This window comes from Lissotriton vulgaris, chromosome 8 (assembly GCF_964263255.1).
Source record: "Lissotriton vulgaris chromosome 8, aLisVul1.2, whole genome shotgun sequence".
Classification (NCBI taxonomy): Eukaryota; Metazoa; Chordata; class Amphibia; order Caudata; family Salamandridae; genus Lissotriton; species Lissotriton vulgaris.
The window spans coordinates 1,171,967,349-1,171,988,985 of record NC_141696.1 but is presented as its reverse complement, the minus strand read 5'-3'; the positions used below and the strand labels follow the sequence as shown (position 1 = coordinate 1,171,988,985).

At 45.7% G+C, this 21,637-nt stretch overlaps 1 pseudogene; it reads left to right on the top strand.

Annotated features, from left to right (window-relative positions):
• Positions 1-638: 638 nt before the first annotated feature.
• On the top strand, positions 639-20,163 carry LOC147698441 (uncharacterized; annotated as a pseudogene).
• Positions 20,164-21,637: the final 1,474 nt, after the last annotated feature.

The window sequence follows — 21,637 nt, the reverse complement described above, 5'->3', positions numbered from 1 at the left end:
TTCACAATGACATGCTCTGTTAAAGAATACACACAAAGCTTCTTCCATATATAATTGTTTACAGGGTAATGATTTGTTTAGACAGAAATCTAAGATAGAGGAGTTGTGGGAGCACGATTTTCAGACATCCTGGCCAATTCCTTTATGGAGGAATTTATGGACTAAATTACGAAAATCCTCTAGAGCAGCAAATACAACGTAGACTTTGTTTTATGTATACAATAGGTTTTTATTGTCACCTCATGCTTTAAGCAAGAGTTTTTCAACTGTGTCAGATGCTTGCTGGACGTGCTCATCTTCAAATGCTGATTTATTTCATATGTTATTCTCTTGTCTATCTATATGTAATTTTTGAAAGCAAGTTTGGGCTCAAATTAACCTAAATTTTAGTTTTCTTTTTCTTTCATCAACATCTTCTTGGGAAATCTTTCACCTATTTGGGAAAATGTGAGACTAAGGGGTTGATTCCGATTCGGTAAAAAAAACGTCCGTATGATTTGTATCCGGAGCCCTCTCTGTACAAATCGTACCCGTCCGTCCGAGTCGCGAAGTACGATCCGTATTCCGTGAATCCGTCCGAATCGTCGCGATCCGTACGTATTGCAAGGCTGAAACCGTGAACCGTACAACTCGTACACATGCCGTACGACGAGTGCAATCTGGACCGGGGTATGAGGACGCAATTCGTACGGTCCACGTCAGGTAAGGGCGAGTCATACGGAAAAGCACACAAACACATACACACCGTACGGTCCGTACACCCCATGATCACAGGGGTACGCACCGTACCCCTGCAATCATGGGGTGTACGAGCTGTACCCCCATTGTATGATTGGTGTACGAGCCGTACCTCATGTACGATCGGTGTACGAGTCGTACCCCATGTACGATCGGTGTACGAGCCGTACCCCATGTGCGATCGGTGTACGAGCCGTACCCCATGTGTCCCCCATGTACGATCGGTGTAGGAGCCGTACCCCATGTACGATCGGTGTACGAACCGTACCCCATCATACATGGGTTACGGCCCGTACACCGATCGTACATGGGGTACGGATCGTACAATGGGGGTTCGGCTCGTACACCGATCGTACACCGATCGTACAATGGGGGTACGGCTCGTACACCCCACGATCGCAGGGGTACGGTGCGTACCCCTGCGATCATGGGGGGTACGCACCATACCCGGGAGGGCCGGTCCGTACCTGTTTCGGCACGAACTCTGCTTTTATGGCTGTTTTCAGCTCCCGTAGAAAAAGGGTCGTACGGTGCATACCCGACACGTATCGTACTTGCTGGGTCGTAAAAACCAGACGCGAACCGTACAGATGTCGCGTACAGCGGATTCCGAGGGAGAATCGGTCGGAGATCAGAGTCGTACGGTCTCTTGTACGACTCGTACAGAGTACGGCTCCTGGTACGAATCGTACTTCGTCGTACATACGGGGGACGTTGCAGGGTACGATTCGTATGGGAAAAACGCTCCGAACGGCTATTCGGAGTGGTTTTTCCCGAATCGGAATCGACCCCTTAATGTCAAAATTATTTATCTGCTATTAGCAGTAGCATTTCAACAAATCACTATGAATTAGAAAGACTTCACAAAAATTTCTTATAGAGCCTGGTGGTATGCTGTATGCCACAATCATCGATTAGAAACTGCTTTTGTTTACCCTATAAATTTAGCAACAAAGCGTTTGGATCAATGGTCACCTGTTACAACATTTCTTGATACCAGTGCCAAAAGTTTCTCTCAACTACGTCCATCACAGCAAGAAGTTCTTAAACCCCCCTGATTCCCTGACCGTTCTTCTTATTCTTCAAAATTCATTGAATATGATTTTATTTGTGGTTTTTGTATCTTGTATGCTGTTATCCATAAGTATGTTTCATATATTCTTATTATGGCATAATCTGTATTTATTGCTTTGAGGTAATTATTCTGTATTTTTTCATTGACACTTTGATACTTATTAATAAAAATTCTCTTGAACAAAAAAAAGAAGGGGACTGGTGGAGTGGGTTGCAGAACAATGCATCTTCATTGCTGGTGGAGGAGGCCAGGGAGCAGCACTGCAATGGGCGTCCTGGGTTTATGGAATGAAGGGTGACAACAGAGTGCAGTCTTGTGCTATGGTGGATAGGGAGCGGACCTGGGATCCTGTCACTAGTTGCGGCTGGGGCACTGATGGGCTTAACTTTGCTGCATGAGTCCATGCTGCTGTTGCCTGTAAAATGGCCTGGGATAGGGGTGCTCCTGAGGGTGGTGGTTGGGGCTGGAAAAGGCAGAGGGAGACGTGGGAGGTGGGAAGCTCCAGGTAAGCGAACAAATCAAAAAGGCAGTAAAACACAGCAAAAAGTCAGGAAAAGGAGGCAAGAAAACTGGCAAACCATGCAAAAAGAAGAAATGGCAAAGGGCACAAAGAGGAAAAGAGAAGGCCACAGGGGTCAAAGTAGAGTTGGGTAAAGGCAAACAAATCAGGAATAAAGAGGAAGCCTCAGACTGACAGGCAAAGTGTGAGTGACAGAACAAGCTGAGTAGAAAAGTGTTTAAAGGAGGCAAATGAGTGAAGAGTGGCAAGATTGAGAGAGAATTGTAAACAAGAGGAAAAAGGTGCACAAGGAAAGTGGAGTAGAAGGAGGAAAAAAGGCACAGAGAGGAAGGGAAGCAGAGGTGCAACATAAAAGAAAGTCAAGAGGGGGAAAGCAAAGGAGCAAAAGGCAAGCAAGATACAGTCAAAAACAGAGAGAAAGAGGAAAAAGGGCAGGAGGCTGCAAAGGCTAAGCCTGGTCAGAGGACCTAGGCAGCAGATAAAGCAGTCAGGCAGGGCCAGGCAGTGACTGACCCGTGCTGCTGCCACCATTAAGAAGGTCAGGGAGGTGGGAAGAGATCCTGGGGCGGTGGGCATGGCTGGGTGTTGCAGGAGCCGGCAGTGGAATACTACTTGGAAAGTTAAACTGAATAGACAGTGTTTGGCCCACACTAAAGCCTGTTTACTCACTTACTTAAAATAAATTGCAAAACTAAGCTGACTCCATGTTGGAATCATGCCAGGTGCCAAAGCCAAACTTCAAGACAACAATAATAATAATGATAATGGACGAGCTCGCTGACACCAGGCTCCAGTCATTTGTGCCAGTGGTGGAGACCAGCAATCATTTTTGGAGGCCATGACTTATTTTTTAACATAAGACTTTGACGTGGAGCAAGTGAGAGAAAGTCAGAAAAGGGAGGAAGAAGAGGGAAGAGAAAAAAAGGAAAACAGTGATAAATGAAGGAAGAAGTGATGGAAAAGAGCCCAGAAGGATGAAATAAAGACATAGAAATATAGGATCATTAAAGAAGGAGACAAGAGGTGACATATTTCCCAAGACTGATCCAAATGAGGGCGTATTTTTCCACAAAATGTAGAGCCGTTTGGTATCCCTTTTTAAAATTGCAATTGTAATTGTAAATTGTATTTATATAGCGCTTACTACTCCTGACGAGCCATTGAAGCACTTTGAAGTGAGTAGCACGCACTACGGAACCCAAGAGTAGAAATGAATAATAGATTAGTATTTTTGTTCCTTTCCTTTGTGTATCAGTTGTGTTAGGCTTGTGCTTTGGTTTCTCGTGTACATCACAGTTCCAAACATTTGCACCATGGGCCCTTTCCGCTACTCCGGCAAACCCCTGTAGGTGTGTGAGCCATCAACAAACATCACCCTTATTTTGGTCTTCAAAACTTGCGACAATGGGACTGTGGAAGATACAAACTAGAGTACACCCTCCCTAAGCAGGACATGAAACAACAAATAGTCAACGTGTTGGTTTGTGAGCTGCACAAGATGCCAACATAGCCCCAGTCTCCCCATCCTGGTCATCTAGATAATGGTATCCCTGCTGGGGACCAAGGAGCCTTTTACAACCAGTTACATTGCTTCTTGACTTTTCAACAAGACCCCTTATAATTACGCTCTATTAAGAAGCCCGGTCATTTTGTATGTGGGCATTGATTTTTACAAGCGGGGCAATACTACAATTGTAAATAAACTGTACACACTTCAAGAGACAACTTGTGTTACATTGCAAGTCAACAGAGTTGTCATTTTCTGCAATCATAGTTAATTGCAAACACAAGTGAACATTGAACAGAAACAGAGCAGTCGAGAATGAACCTTTGATTCTGATAAATTTAAACTGTAACAGGAAATGTGAACTTATAAAATGTAAGGAAGGGCACTGCAGTAGATGTTGATTTACACTCAAAGACTGTGTTGGTTGATGAAACAGGAATTGTATTTTTTTCTACAATTGTATTGGCAGTGCACTGTTCATCACTGTGATCCTTTCTTGTAGGTGTCCATGACAAGTCAGTAAACCTGGCAATTGTATCACTTTATCTTCCATTACTGCAGTTCTGACTAAGGGTGGGCGCACTTTTGCAATTTGTTGGAGGGAATTTCGTAAAAATTCATAGGAACATTTTTTGCAGATTTCTGTTTCATGAAATTCCATAAAACAATTTAAAAAAAGGGCAATTTTTTTGAGAGAAATGTGGCTTGCCGATATCGCGAATAACTTTTTCCACGAGTTGGCACATTAGGCACAAAAAAGTTGCATGAGATTAAAATAGTAGACTAGTCTGAGCAATAACTGTGATATATTTTCTATGCGAGCAAGTTTTTCTCATGCGAAAATAATGCAAAGTCGCATATTAGTAAATGTCAAGTCAATTCACGATTTTCGCATAAAGCAAAATTCAAGAATTACGTGAATTTCACCAGTACAATTCAAATTTCTCCTAGGCCTAGTTCTGACTTGTGCGGTGAGGTTTGGGGGGTTGACTAAATACGTGTTATGACAGCTCCGTTGATTGCTCGAGGGATAAGCATAGCCGAAGCTTGAAGGAGGGAAATGATGCTACGGGTGGAGGGAAATGACGCTATCTGCTATTTCCGCAGTTGCATTATTAACAGAATGGGGTTGACAGTTGGACCTGTGCCAGCCTTACACCCTTCGGTTATAAGCAGAACAGCTGCCTTTGTGTTGTGTTCGCTCTGGAACACAGGAGGAACTGCAACTGCAATTGAGCGAACAGCCCTCGGCCGCTCTGCCTAGGTGTAAAAGGGGCTAAATTTAAAAACAAATGCACTTCAGTGGTTCACGCATTACGTCATTGTGCTGAGCGAGCATGAACCAGTCATCACATTGAGGTGACAACTGACAATTTTTTTAGGCAATATTCATGTTGAAGCACCTCACATGCTCTACTGTCTCACCTCAGAAGTATCCATTATTCCACTGTAAATCCACCGAGAACAAATTGTCCTTTAATATTGACTGCTACACATCTATAGGGACTCCTATATGCAACATTCAACAAAACACAGCAACCACAAGAACATAATGCACTAAAATGCATGCCACACAACCACAGTTTTAAAACACACAACCAAGCAACACCATACAAGGGCTAAACAATACAGAACACAACTATAACATCACACAATGCATGCAAGGCAACAACCGACACACAGATCGCAAACCATAAGACCAGCACAATACAGATGTAATTCTATGTCAGGACCAGAGGCTCCGATTATGCTTTCTCATATCTTTATTAGAAATGCTCAGCAGCCAATTAGAAACAGTATGGAAAAAACAACACTACAATACCCATGAACACCCAGGGTACCACATGGTAAACCATAGAGCAGTCAGTATAAAATGCCCCACAGAGAATACCACATCCTCTTTCTTTGCTGCTCCGCAGCCAGTTAAGTACCTTTCTCTTGTTACTGATTTGCTAAATTGCTTATTGCTATTATATGCCTTGCGCTTACTTGTACTTGCTGCCTTGTTCGCGCTTTGATCGCGCATTGCCGCTGTGTGTTTGAGGCTGCCCGGCGCATTTCTAGGACGTTGCCGCTTCGCGCTGTTTTTCTTCGGTTCTTTCCTTTGGTGACCGTTGCGGGGAGTGTGTGCTCACCCCCCAAGTTCGGGTGCTTTGCGCCCGCGCCTGTTGCAGTTAGTGGAGCGGGAGTTTGCTGCTGGGAAGCTTGCGCACGGTGCGGGTGAGCTTCTCTTCTTTGCGTGTACAGGGGGCCGTTATCGCGCATGCGCCGCGGCCATGTTCTTTGTTTAACTCCGTTCTGACACGGAGGTCTAACGCCGAAGCAGCGTATTCTTAATGCTCTAGCCCACAGCCTGTACTTTTAGTCCCTGTTACGCCCAAAAGTCACATTATTTACTCTTTTGGGCTGTATAATCATCATAGCCTTTGCCTAGAGTGACCTGCTTGATTGGCAAGCCCTCCCTCCACTCTTTAATTTTATTCAGTCAGGTTCAGCCTGTTTTCTGTTGGCTTGCTTTGGGGTTGGTCACTACCCTTGATATTTGCCTTTGGCAGGTTCAATTATTCTTCCTCTGTGGGCATTATTGGTTACACTTTGTGTAATTTTGGCAGAATACTTTGAGGAAGAAGATTACTATTATGATGATGACGCCTCTGGCTCCATGGAGCAGGACCTAGTTGAGGCTTTGGACCAGGGCGTTCAACATTCTGTAAATAAAGCGCTGGTTTGCGCAATTGCTCCCTTGAAACGCCATCTCTCTAACTATGCATTGCAACAGGGCTGGTTACCTTCCACTTCAGGCCGTGCTTCCTCATCTAAGTCTCCCAGCAATCCCCATAAGTCTGACTTTCGGAAGTTGGCGAAAACTTTGTCGAGTGAGCGTTCAGCTGGTAAATCATCCAAGGAGGCTTTGGCCTCGCACGCTCAACAGACGGATTCGGATGAGACACACTCCACTTTGTCTTCAGATCAGGATGGTCCCCCACCTTCTAAGAAAGCACGTAAGGAACCTTTTGGTGATGCGCCTACGCATCCTCAACTTCTCACTTTTGAGCCATCAGATATCGTGCATCCCAACTCCTCCTCCTGGCTTCCGTCCCCGGCCGTGGCTGAATATGTTCAAGCACATATTCGTCAGACATTTGGGAAGGAGGTTAGAGCTCGCCTTCGGTCAGAATGTCCAAGGCCTGACTTGGCAGAAAAATTGTCCGACACTCCGGAGGTGGACCCTACTATGGTGACATACCTTAAAAACTATGCTAAGGACCCCAAAAAAGGGCATTGACAGGGCATGGCGTTCCTGCCAAGATAAATTGTTGGATCTGCTGGGTCCTCTTACAAAGATCTTGGATCTGGGATTTCAGGTCAAGGAATCATCATCTCTTGTGGATCCTGATGAGTTGATTGAATGGTCACAGAGGACTATTTGTCAACTAGGGAATGCCAATTGCACGATGTCCTGCGAGCGTCGCCACTCCATTCTTCTGAAATTGGATCCCAAGCTTGCGGAACTGTCCTCGTCTGAATCCGGCCCGTTAGCTCAGGGCTTGTTGTTTGGCCAGCCGTTCCTAAAGGAATTGACGAAATTTGTTGCGACCTTTAGTGGGCTGGATAAGGCTCAAGCATCCCTTCGGAGAGCTTTTCGTCCGGTTTTTGCAAGGGCCGGACGATACAGGGGACGATCGTTTGGCCGCGGGTCCAACCAGAATACCCAACGTGGATTCCAATCCCAACGTGGTGGAGGACTGGACTCTGGCTACAATAATAGAGCCTCGTTCTATCCCTCTCGTAAAGGGAGAGGTCAATACAAAAAAGGGCGCTACGGTGGTGCCCAAGGACGACATCATGATTCCAACACTTCAGGTGAGATTGATTCCAGCTTCAGAGGTTGTCTTAGGGGGCAGGATTCAATTTTTTCTACCAAATTGGTGTCTGATCTCCAGCGAAGCATGGGTGTTAGAGACTGTTCAGGGTTACAGGATAGAGTTCTATCATCCACTCCATCAGTTCCATCCACCTCCACCCCTGGTTTTTTCCCTTCAAGAACAAGAGTTCATTTCAGTGGAAACCGATTCCCTTCTGCAAAAAGGGGCCATTCTTCAATCTTCCCGCCATCCTCATGGTTTTGCAAGCACAGTTTTCCTGGTCCCGAAAAAAGGGGGCGGATCCCGGTTGGTACTTAATCTCAAAGACTTCAACGGAGGAGTGGTTTATCGTCACTTCAAGATGGAAGGCATCCATCTTCTGAGGGATCTTCTTCGGGAGGGGGACTGGATGGTTTGCCTCGATCTGAAAGATGCGTACTTATCAATTCCCATTTACGTTCCTCATCGTCGGTTCCTGCAATTCCAATGGCAGGGGAGTTGTTTCGAGTACAAGGTTCTCTCGTTCGGCCTCTCGTCGGCACCTTGGTGCTTCACGAAGCTTCTGAGGCCTGTTGTAGAATCTCTGCGAGCCCGGGATGTTCGTCTAATTATCAATCTGGACGATATTCTACTCATGGCAGATTGCCCTCAAACGTTGATGACACACTTGGAATGGTTCATCACTCTTTTGCAATCTCTGTTTTTTCTGGTAAATCTTCAAAAATCAGTCTTCCTTCCCTATCAATCGATAGAATTTCTGGGTTTCCAGGTCAATTCCCTCTCTTGCCAGTTCCTCTTGGCCAATCAGAAGATTCGTTCCATCAAGAGGGAGTTGAATTTAGTTTTATCCAAACAGAGTGTGTCGTTGAGGTCTATAGCTCGGATTGTCGGTCTGTTAGCTTCTTCGATTCAGGCAATTTTCCCGGGCCCTCTTCATTACCGGGCACTTCAACGTCTAAAGATCCATCATCTCCAGAAAGGCCTTCGCTATTCAGATCTGAGCCCTCTTTCAGAGGAAGCGAGGTGGGAGATGCTATGGTGGTTGGAGCACATGGAATCCTGGAATGGGCGAGCCCTGTTCAGAGCATCCCCGGAGGTGGTGATAGAGTCCGACGCCAGTCTGTGGGGATGGGGAGCCCGTTGCGGTCCATTGCCGACGGGAGGTCGGTGGTCCCAGGAAGAGTTGTCTCCATATAAATTGCCTGGATTTCTGGCACTTTTGTCTCCAGAGGAATAGCGCAGTTATTGCAGAGTATCTTCCTGGTCGCAACAATCTGATTGTGGACTGGAACTCGCGACATCTTCGGGATTTCAGCGATTGGAGGCTTCACCCTCGAGTGTTCCGCTCTCTCTCCCGTGTTTGGGGTCGGTGCCAGATCGATCTGTGTGCATCCCGTCTCAACACTTAACTTCCCCTGTTTTTGAGCTGGCGTCCGGATCCGGAAGCCCTGGCCACGGATGCATTCCTGCAAACCTGGCCATTGATCCTGTGTTACGCCTTTCCCCCGTTTATGATGATTCCCAGGGTCCTGGCTCGCACAAAGCATTATCAGTCGGAGCTGATTCTGATCACTCCTCTGTGGAGGGCTCAAGCTTGGTTCCCAGTTCTCCTGGAAATGAGTTGTGCAGTGCCGCTCCTTCTTCCCCAACAGTGGAATCTCTTGCTGGACCCTCTCGGCAATCCACATCCCCTGATCGGATGAGGCCATCTTCTCCTAGTTGCATGGTGAATTTCGGGGATCGCTGGCAAGTACCAGGTCTTTTGCGAGACGCTACCAGATTTATCAGGGAGGCTTGGTCCCCCAACACACAAACGTTATGCAGGGGCTTGGAAACGATGGTGTGGTTGGTGTGCTCAACGGGAGGTGGATCCCGCTTCAGCGGATGTCTCTCTGATTGTTAATTTTCTGGCTTCTATCGCCCCGTCCGGTCTTGCTTATCGAACGGTTAATAATTTCCGTTCGACCATTTCCGCAGGTCATATCACTATTGATGTCAAGCCTGCTGGAGAACATCCTTTGATTTCCAAATTGCTTAAGGGTATTCGGCTAGTGAAACCACCTTGTCCAAAATATGTTGCCTTGTGGGACGTTTCCATTGTTTTGCGATTCTTGGAGGCCTGGCCATCCAATTCTTTTTTATCCCGCAAGCAACTTTCAGCGAAATTGACTATGCTATTGTGTCTTGTTTCATGCAAACGCTTTTCTGATGTGCGTGCACTGGACCTGACAGGTCGTAGTTTCACACCTGAGGGTGTTTCTTTTGCTATCTCCAGTGTAATACGTCTTCAGTTACCTATCCATCTTTTCCCAATAATCCAAAACTTTGCGTGGTTCAATGTGTTAAGGATTTTGAGGTAAGTACTGCTCCTTTTCGTCAAGATATGTAGGGTCAATTGTTAATTGCTCTACAGAAGCCTTTTCGTCCTGTGACCCCAGCTACGTTGGCCCGTTGGCAGGGCCAGTCCTAGGCATGGGCGGTATGGGCAGCCTCGCGCTCAGGGGGCCCCGCTGCCGGCCCCGCAGAGTAGACCGCAGTGAAAGAGCATGGGCCGACATGAAAATGCGGGAAAAGCGCTGCGCGCACTTGCGCAGGCAGTTAAGTTAGTGGATAGTGGAAGTGCACTGTGCACGCATGAACTACCACCTTTTTTAGTGGTGGTGGTCCCGTGCGGTGCGCCGTGCGCGGGCGGCGTATCGGTTTATGATGTCGGTCCCAGGGCCGTCAATCTGGTAGCACCCGAAAGCGCTACCAATGACGGCCCTGGACATCATTTTAGCCAGCCCCCGCGCGATGTGCTGCTAAAATGCAGCCAGTGATGCAGCACGCAGCACGCGTTCCCTCTCAGTCTCTTCAGCCAGGAGTGGAGTCCGGAGTCTATCGTTCGGGCCGCGCTGGCATAACTTCAGACAGATAGTAAGTAGGCTTTAGCTTCTTGAAGTCGGGGTGAGAAGTGGTAGGGGTTGGAATGTGTTTTTCAGTGGGCGCCTCTTTTCTGGGCAGATTCCTTGGGGGTCTCTACTCTTTTCCTGTGTTCCTCGTTACTGGCCAACTCCTCAGGCCATTTTGACAGAAGCATTTATTAATACCAGCAATATTATTGACACTGGAACAGAATGGAAAAAAATTGGTTACACAGAGACCGTTTTGTAGATGTAACAGGCAGCTATGTTTGAGAACTGAAGACCAGCTTGTTAGAAAGGAGCGGCTGGGCTGGGGTATGAAATGTTTTAAAAGCATTAAGACTTTTGTTTTCTAGTCTCTCTGTAAGTGACCAGGATAGAGTGCTGTGCCGACTCCCAGAAAGTGTTGTAAATGGTTGATCGTATTCACGTACGGCATTGCATGTCTGTGATAGGATGCTGTTGGGGTAGACTACAAAGGGTTGCTTGATGATTCTTAGCACAAATTTAAAATGCATATGTGTTCTAATGTTCTGTGAACGCACTACTTTTAGCTGCTTCACAACCCACGTGCATTGGTGTCTGCTTGAGGTAACTACTCGAAAGAGAAGTGATATGAGAGGAAAATCATAGGCTTGCATCTGTAGGCTCTGGCAGGGCATCCAGCTCTCTGTGGTAGAGGCAGTTCACCCCATGCGACCAATCATTGATGGAAGCCTATCCTAGACCTCTTCTGTATTCTCTGTTATCGGGAGGTTCAGTTCCAGAACCTGCAGCAGGTCTTCACATGATGATTTTTCTTCGCTTCTGAGAAGATCAGCCAGATCCTACGGTGCATTTCCTTAGTAAAAAACAGAGAATTTTGAAATGTAGGTGCCACTCTACCTGCATCTACTGCATGCATCTCAGAATTAATGTAGTGTGCCCTGGATTTTTGTGTGAGTAATAGTGCCTCCCTTTTGCAGCATATTTGAGATATGATATTTGCATAAGTACGATTCTTGATAGTATCAATGGTTAAAATTATGAATTGCAAGAAAGGAGATTCTTGATTCTTATTTGGTGAGTACTCGTTTTAACTACTTTGGTGACTTGTGGCTCGAGTGCCATCTAGAATTATGGCAGAGCTATGCACCTTGTACACTTGATTTGGCATCTCATTTAGTGAGGCTGCAGGGTTGAGGGTGTCAGAACAATTGACTAATCGGAGGCTCTTTGAACAACATTGTTTTCCCTAAGTGGGAAAGTGCACTAGTCCTGGAGGTACTTAAATACCTGCTTGATGGGTGAATTGGAAAACAAAATGTGTACAGCGGTTGTGTGTTCGCGAATATGGTCTTTTTAAACCACACTGCTTACGTTTAGAAGGATATTAGCAAAGAGCCTTGACACGGGTCCCTTCTGGGCCCTGTAGTCATGGCCTTAACTTTTCAGGCCAAAGCACTCACTAGTTTCTGAATAATAAGTGTAAAAAGAAAAAGGTAACCATGTTGTTCCTGCTTACATTTAATTTTACATGCTTTACTTAATCTTGCATTCCCTATGAGTGTTTGCTTTTTCTAGGATGTTAATTTTTTTTAGGCAGCATATTGCTCTTGTCTAGTGCGTAATTTAAATTGAGCCACATCCAGGTGTTATGGCGGGTCAGTGAAGTGCAAGTTTCTCTCAGTGGGGCAGTATGTTGTTCAGTGGGGGAGAGGATGCGGCAAGTGTTACACCCATGGATATTTGCTCACCTGTTTTCCATCCCCTCTACTTTGTGTCCATGTTACTGATATCCACATTAGTTTGCTTCAGTGATGCCAAAAAACTAAGATTAATAGTCCTGTGAAGTCACTTTGTGTGATGTCACTTCTTGCGACGCAATATGCAATTAGAGGGGCCTCACATCTTCCCTTTAACTCCCGGGGCCTCAGAAGGCCTAGGACTGGCTCTGGGCGCAGAAGCCTGCGTGATATTTATCAGGCAGCACTATGCCACTTTTTTTGGCTTAATACTGCCTGATAAATATCAGTCCTTAACGCAGTGTTCTGCGTTAAAGGGGCGTGCAGTGGGTGATGCTGGGGGAATTCCCAACAACATCCATGGCCTTTTGACACTGCCCCAGATTTACGAGAAATCGTAAATCTGAGGCAATGCCAAAAGCTTACGCCTCCACAGGGGAGGTGTAAGGGAGGCGCAACGGGGAGAAATATCTTTATTTCTCCTTGTATTTCCTTTTTCTATGTGTGCTGCATTCTGCAGCACACATAGAAAGACGAAGAGCCTCTTGTGATTATTTTTGCACAGAAAGGTTTCCCTTCCTGTACAAAAATAATCATCCCTGCAATGCAGGCACCCTTGCACCATTGTGCAAAGGTGCCTGCGTTGGCGCAGGAAGCCCATTGTGACCTGGTGCAGGGGAAAAGGACAGGAATGCACTGTATCTTATAGATACAGTACATTCCTGCCTTTTTCTTTTGCTGTACGGAAGCGCAGCAGGAAGGCCTGCTGCGCTTCCCTATGGCAAAACCTCATAAATGAGGCCCTAAGAGAATTGTTCAGAAACGAAAAAGCCAGGTGGAGGTAGTAACTAAAGGAGATATTGTGGGGCTAGAGGGGGATTAGGATCTCTTATTGATCTAGTTTGACTAGATTCTGCTTTTAGAGATGTAGGTACAATTTGGTGGAAACGTTTAGGGCTAATATAAAGAAGAAGGAGCTTTGAATTTAGTGCCCATTCTAAAGAAATACAATTTTGCAAGGATCAATTATTTCTTGGCATTGATGAAGTCTCTTTTGGGTGAATTTTTTTGATGATGAAAGGGTTTTCTTACTTCTGACGTCTGTCTTTAAGAGGAGGAACTGAAAGCTTTCAGTGACTGATATGTCGGTGTCACCCACATAGAGCAATTGGTTTGTTATAGATAATAGGAAGTCTGGGCCTTATTTAGATCCCTGTGGCTGTTCCCCTCGTACACCAAAAGGGTGTAGGACCATTAAAGATATGGATGGTGGGGCTCTCTGTGCTGTAAAAGAATTCACCACCACAAAGGCTCCCTTTACAACACTGAAGGTTTGCTGGGCGGGGCCCACGTTTGTTTTGTTCAGAAAAAACAAACTCCCAAATTGTTTTCTCTTAAAAAATGACCTCAATGTGTGAAAGTACTTGCATGGTGGATATGGTGGCAGGAAAATGAGTGACAGTCAGCAGGCCTCAATAAAACTCCAGGACCCCTACTATGGGCTAGTAGTCGTATAGTGGATGGACAGTTGGGTCAGGCGGCTGATACAGCGAATAGTGGGTCCTCATATTCTAGTGTCATGGATGCATTGGATCCGGATGGGGAGGGAGATGTTGTTGAAGGCAGCCGGGAGATCAGGTAGAATGAGTGCTACTGTGTTCCCCTTGTTGATATTAAAATGAATGTCACCTGTGGTGGTGATGAGGGTGATCTTGGTGCTGTGGTTCAGTATACATCCTGATTGGGAAGGGAAAAGGAGGTGGCTGGCATCAAGGTGGTCAGCCAGGCACTTGTTGATGAGTTTCCTTAAGACGCTTGCTGGGTAGGGAGGAGGGAGATAGTTTGCAAGAGTCTCCTGGTCCTCTGAGGGGTTTTAAGGAGGGATAATATGGTGGTATATTTCCCTGGGCCCTGGAAGGTGGCTATGCTTAGCAAGTTGTTGAGGGTCTGGTTGAGGGTGGGGCAGGTGGTGTCAAGTTCTTTGAGAAGGATGAAATGAGTGTATGGGTCCGGGGGGGCTCCATAGTGCATGATGTGCATTGTGGTGGCAGCTTCCTAATGGGTGAGGGTCAACCAGCACATTAAGGTGGTTTTTTGAGTGTGCTTCTTGTAATGGAGGAAGGTGAGCATGAAGCGGTCCGGTTGAGGTGCAAAGTTGTTGTATAGGGTGATGATTTTCATGCTGAAGTATTGGGAGAGCTGGGTGCAGTGTTTCTGTAATGAGATGATGGTGGTGAGCTGGTGGTTGAAGATGTGATTTTTTCCACTGTGGCAATGATTTCTTTGGAGTTGTTGGAGCTGTTGTCAATCTGTTTGGTGAATACAACTTGCTTTGTGGTCCTAATTTGTTACTAGTAGATCTGGAGGTTGATTTGTATGTGTCTCTGTTGTTATTATTAAGGGTGGATTACATCATTGTTCTACCTATTTGCAGTGGCATTTGAAGAGTAAGGGATCTACCAGATTGACTGTGGCTTGGTCCATGCGGTGGGTGGGGGGAGGGGTCTTCTGTCAGGCCAGTGTGTCTTTGCAGAAAGTGATTAAGGTGATAAAGTTCAAGATGGAGTGGGTAAGTTCTTTGCTGTATAGCAGGTGTTGGGATAGAAACTCTGTGGTCCAGACTTCCTCTGCAATCTTGTTACAGGTTTGCTGGGCAGTCTTGGTGAGAGGGTTATGTGTTGGTTAGGTAGATGTAGAATGAAGTATATGAGGGAGTAACCTGCTCATGTGAAGAGTGTTTGTCTACCTTGATGTCTGTGAAATGGTGAAGATAGGGCAAAAGAGATTTCCGGCTGTGTGGGTGGGTTTGCTTACTCATTGGGTGAGTTCCATTATGTTCAGTTCTTCCAGGAGGTTGTTGCCTGTGACGTCCTTGAGGTGAAAGTTGAGCTCATTGAGAAGGATGAAGGAGATGGAGGTGAGTACCTGTTGGCAATGAGGTCCACAATAGTGGTCCCAAAGTTGGATCTGGGTACAGCTGGTCAGCAGAGTAGGGCTCATCTTTGGTTGCTGTTGCTAGAGGTGCTAATCTTGAAGGCTAGGTACTCGAGGTGGTCAATGGTTTTCTCTGTGGATGACGGGGATTACTTCTTTGGGTTTGCTGGTTCTTTCCTGTCTTGCTATCTTGTAGCTGGGGTGAATGGTTACCACAATGGCCTACGAGGAAGATGGGTTGAGCCAGGTCTCAGTGAGGAAGAGTAGGTCTGGGGAGAGGTTGAGTAGGAGGTGTAAGACTTCGATAGTTCATTTGACGATCAAGTGGATGTTGAGGAGAGTGCAGACCATGGCTGAGTGAGTGTTGTGTGTGTTGCTGAATTGAGTGATATGGTTATGTGTGTGGTGAGCAGAAGAGGACTGGGGTGGTGTGGCTAGGCGCCGAGGAACATGGACGCACACAGGTGACGCTCTGCGGTGCGTCTTGGAGATTCCAACCATACCGACGGACTGTTGCGACACTGCACGGAAGACGAGGATGGCTAAGGGTCCACTGAATGGAATGCGACCCTCGGTGCCTCATTTAATGGGAAAATAACATTTTTTGGAGTATGTGAGTCCATTCAGGGCAGCCCGGTTCGCGGCCGCCATTTTGTTTTTTTGCCGGGATCGCGGAGCTTCTCCCATATGTAAAATAGCCATCAACAACTGCCTCAAATACCCTTAATGCGCTGCAACAGAAAATACTTGCCAAAATCCAATCTGTTACCTGTTTTTGATGTTTTGACATCCTATTTGATATCTCTCCGAGGTAATTCTGTAAACAAGTCCACGGCAGCCATTTTGTTTTTCTTGCCGCGATTGCGGAGCTTCTCCCACATGCAATTACAGCCATTAATAATCGCCTTAAATGCACTTAATGCCCTGCAATTGGGAAAACACTTGCCAAAATTCATTCTGGAACCTGTTTTTGGAAACTTTGACCTCATATCTGATATCTCGCTGAGGTAATTCTATAGACAAATTCACGGCAGCCATTTGGGATCACTGGCGATTTTCCTCACAGTGAGCATTTCTTGTTATATGCATGGCCTTGACCTATGGAAGGTACAACCTGTAATATAATACTTTATATCCCCACATTATAATGACTTTTTCAGTCCATCTCTAAGGTCATTTTTTGTGCAGTAGGGCATTGCTTTTCTTCTCTGTTTTTTTTCTTTCTCATTTTTTTTCTCAGTCTCTATCTTTACCACATCTTCCTCTTTCTGCTTCTTTACTCCAGCAATCAATGATAGAGCTTGACCCCTAATGACGGTCTTGAACGCTTCCCATAGTGAGACCGCGTAAGAAACCGAACCTTCATTGTCCCGGAAATAGTGATCCAAAGCCTTTACAAGCTCACTGCGGGTCTTAGAATTGCAAAGATACCAAGGGTTAGTCGGGGCTACCCGTCCCTCTGCACCCGATGCTAATTCCAACTGAAGCCACAGCGGGGAGTGATCGGAAATGCCCCGAGCCATATGCCTGACCTCCATAACACAAGATGCTTGTGCCGCCGGCACCAACACATAATCAATCCTAGAGAGGCTACCATGGGCACCCAAGTGAAACGTATACTGCAGCTGAGTAGAATGGAGCAGTCTCCAGCAGTCCACCAGGCCTAGTGTGTCCATGAAGTCCAGGAGCCAACCATGCGCCCCCCTTAGGTCCCTAGGGGGGTGTCTATCAAGCATACCAGAAATCATTGCGTTAAAATCTCCACCCAGTATCAAAGGCCCCCCGGGGAGATCGAGTAAAACCCGTCCCAAATCAGCAAAGGTAGTAGATTGTAGGCCGGGAGGAACATAAATAGAGACCAGGGAAAGTGTGCGGCCCTCCCACCGCCCTGAAACAGCCGCATAGCGTCCCCTATCGGCAAGGACCGTGGAGTCCACCTCAAGCGGGAGAGCGTTCTTAATAAGGATTCCAACTCCCCTGGGACCCAGAAGAGAACCCAGCATGGGCAACTAGACGATACCCCTTCCTGTTCATGGCATGACATGTATTCCCTACCAGGTGGGTCTCCTGAAGTAGAACAACATCAGGGGAGTGAAGTTTCAAAAGCTGCAGTACTACCCCACGCTTAATCTTGTCCCCCAGCCCGTTAACATTCCAACTCATCAACCTCAACCCCCTACCCCCCATCGTGAAAGAGAAAGAAGATCCAACCCTGAACAGAGTCCAGCACATCAATGAAAATGTCCAGCAATATAGCGCCTTGCAAAAACAGTAACCTGAAAACCAACACCCCTCCACCGCCCCCCCAAACAACCCGTAACAACACCACCCACCCTGCACCCCTGCTTACGACTAAAGAGCCACTCCAACTCGCAGTGTGCCTGTCGCCCCCACATCTAAACTAAACTACAAGAAGTAAAGCTGAGGAGGAGAAAGACCCGCCGATAGCATTGCAACCCCCCGTTCAAACCACAATCAGATGTACATCAGAATTGGAACCACCACAGTATCAATCCCCCCAGTGTCTCCAGAAACCAGGCAAATGGCACTCATTCCTGCCTCTCAAGTCCTCCCTCCGCTCCACCAGACTGACTCTCTGGTTCCTGTTGGGCCGGCAGAGTGCCCAACCAATCGGCCACCACCTCGGGCTTATCAAAAAAGTTTCTTTCTCATTTTGGATGTTTTTCCTCTCAACGAGTGTAACTCTTAGAGCACCTATATCAGATGGTAGTGCTTTCGATGCATTTTATGGGCAGGCAGGTTAAAGATCCATCATCCTGTGCCTTCTAAATCTAAACAGACTTTTATAAAGAATTCAAAAGTCTTCACTGAATTCTCTAAGTGGGAAGATTCTCTAACATCCACATCCCAAACCTTAGAATCAACAATGGATCCTCCATCCAGAGCCTTTGGAAAATCTGTCACCAAGCATCTCAAAAAGGACCCTCCCTCACCACCTAAATCAATTTAGCCTGTGTCTATGGAACTTTTGTTGGAGGAAATTAGAGCTCTCCGACTCTTTATGGAAGATACCAATGCCAAATTGCAAATCTTAACGGACAACTGGTCCCAACTAGAAACAAGAGTCTCCACAGTTGAACACAGCGTCTCCTCCCTTACAGAAACTTGTGTTAACGTTTCCCAACTCCATTCTTAGATTTCGATGATTCAAAGACAGGTTGAGGATCTTGAAAATTGAAACAGACGCAATAACTTGCGAATTTATGGCTTGGGGAAAGGTCTTGAAGGTTCAGATGCTCTTACCTTCTTTAAATCATTTCTTCCTAAGTTACTTCACATGCCAGAGGGAACTTTGTTAAATATTCAGCGTGCACATAGATTGGGGCGTGTCCCATCTCAAACCTCATCTTCACAAAGGCCAAGAGGGGTCATCTTATACTTCCTAGAGTACACAGACTTATTGAAAGTGTTAGCGGTGGTCAAAGCTTCTCCAAGAATTACGTGGTCTGGATCATCTTTATTCTTCACTCAAGACTATGCTAAAGCTACTGCCAACAGGGGCAAGGCTTTTCTCAACATAAGGGCAGATCTTCGCTCGATGGGGGCTCGTTATGGCCTTTTTCATCCCTGTTTATTCAAAGTTACATACAATGACAGAACAACAACATACGAAGATCCACTACGTCTACAGAGCTTTATAAATTCCTGCAAAACAACTGTTATGGATTCCTCAGGGTCTTCACACTAATTTAATGTTTGACTTTATATTTCTTCTTTGCAAGTTACTTGGATTACGTTCTATTTTTCATAATAGTTGGTTATTTAAGAAAAAAAAAATTCTGAGATCAGATATGTTAAGTTGTTCTCTTTCAGGTTCTATTTATGTTATTCTGTTTGTTGTCACCTTTGGTTTAATTCGTTCTTGTTGGTTATATGTTTCACCCTAACTTGTTAATTTCCGTCCTTACAGATCCGTATTCCTTTAGTGTGGTTTACCCTCGATTCTCCGTTTGGCTGACCCAAGATGTGCCGTCTGTTCCATGTGGTTCCACCTACCCCTCCATCCTTGTTCCCTTTGTGTAGGTATGTCGTTTGTTTCGTTTTTTGTTTTCTGTTTTGTTCTACAATTTCTTTCTTCTTTTGAACATGGAGTCTCTTATAGTTTTTTCTGTCTTATCCTCTCTTACATATTTCATTGCATCTTATCCTTACCAGGCGCGGTGGGTGACATTTGAAAGTGGTGGGGCGCAAACTGATTTGCATACAGCACCGTAGCGAGCGAGCCCGAACCCCAAAAGGGGGGGTTGAGGGGATTACCCCCCCCAAGAAAATTTTGAAAAAAGAGAAGAAAAATCGTGCATTTTCAAGCAAATTTGAGAAAGCAGGAAGGTTAATAAAGCAATTGTGAAAGTGCAGTTATTACATTAATAGATGGCATAACATAGGTAGCTGCTTATTCAGTATAACCACAGAGCTTCATACATTCCGTCCTATTGCGCTCAGGTGCTGAATTCAGACTATAAGACTTTCATGAAAATCTCAGCTCTAAGAGTAGAAGAAGTTGCAAAGCAATTGTGAAAGTGCAGTTATTACATTAATAGATGGCATAACATAGGTAGCTGCTTATACAGTATAACCACAGAGCTTCATACATTCCGACCTATTATGCTGCTGAATTCAGACTATAAGACTTGCATGAAAATCTCAGACAGCCCTTCGGACAGTATTCTAGAAAGCCATTCAGACACTGTTCTAGACATCCCTTCTCACAGTGTTCTTGACAGCCCTTCAGAAAGTATTCTACACAGCCCTTCAGACACTGTTCTAGACATCCCTTCACACAGTATTCTAGACAGCCCTTCAAACACTGTTCTAGACAGCCCTTCAGACAGAATTCTAGACGAAATCACGCCCAACAAACCGTCGCCGGCATAGCACCATACCAGAAATCTAAAATAAAAGCGGAAACACACACTGAGTTGCAGCTTCAGCGTAAGTAGAGGACCTGCAAAGAAAATGATGTCAGCCTGACGAAAACGAACAATTTTTATTTCATAGAAATTACTCCTGTCTTTTCACGGATAAAGCACAAACTCTGCGCACATATGTTTCTGGCTGTAATCATGCAAGGACAGAGCACCCTTCACCAGGCCGTGCTGGGGAGAGACAGGGTGAACCACAAGACTGCAGAGAAAGGACACGGCGTCGAAATTCCGTCTTTGAAAATATATATATATATACACATATACACATACATACATACACACACATACATACATACACACACATATATACACACACCTACACAGTTGAGGGTAAAGATTAGAACATCATTTTTTAATAATTAGTATTACTTAGCTGCAATGTAATGCTCCATACAGGGACTCTTGTTGCAATGGTAGAAAACTTACCAGAGAAGTAGTGGCTCTAGTGTAGTGGCTGTGTTGGCGATGTAAAGATCTCAATGTAGTGGTGGTGGTGTAACCCCATGATGTCCCCTCCAGACAACTCCCAGTCTTTGTCCACTCCACAGCCCGCTTCCTTTCTCAGCATGCACCCCCCTTTTCTATACATCTCCATATAGCAATATAGAGATAGTCCTGGTGGGAATATAATCAGCTAAAACTCAGCATGCACCCCAGGACACTTATTTAGAAGAAAGATATGTGAAAGTACCGTAATGTTATAGCTATGGAAGTATCCTCATCACATCCTTAGACCTTCTGTCCCCTGATGGTCTACAGCCTCCCTTTCATCCATTCCTCCTAGAAAGGCCTGCCAGGAGCAGTTTCCATCCGTCTGAACCCCCTCCAAGGTCTCCCAGTGTGGTATAGCTACATTCTCTGTCCCACTCCCTGAAGGAAGGCTGGTAAGCTACACGGTCGATGTTCTCATCCCATACGTCCGAGGCAGTGTCAGATGGGCCTTCCATCACCGCCACAAACCTGAATTAATGTACCCACTCAGGCATAAAACCCATTCTTTCACCACCTTTCAAGGACAGGAATGTTCTCCTCATGTACATAAGAGGGAAGATGGTGGAGGTACAATATATCCGGTGCAAAGTTATAGTAAAAAAAAAAAAAGTGGAACAATGCGTAAAAGAAGTGGCCCATAATAGTAATATAAAAAAAACATTTGTTGAAAAAGAGAATAAAATAAACCCAAAGAATTCTTACGTACATGACACTGAAAAAAAGTAAGCCAGGCAAGATGAAAAATGTGTGCGATTGTGCCACTGTGGCGTGTTTGTCTACATGTGGCTGAGAGAGAATTATGTAGCCTGTGGATATGTAGCAGAGTGTGGCCTTAGGCCAGGGGATGCAAGGTACTGACTGAGTCAGAGGGTACGTAGAGCTTAGCTGACTGGTTATAAGAAGTGGCTTTACGTGAAGTAGAGATCCAGTGG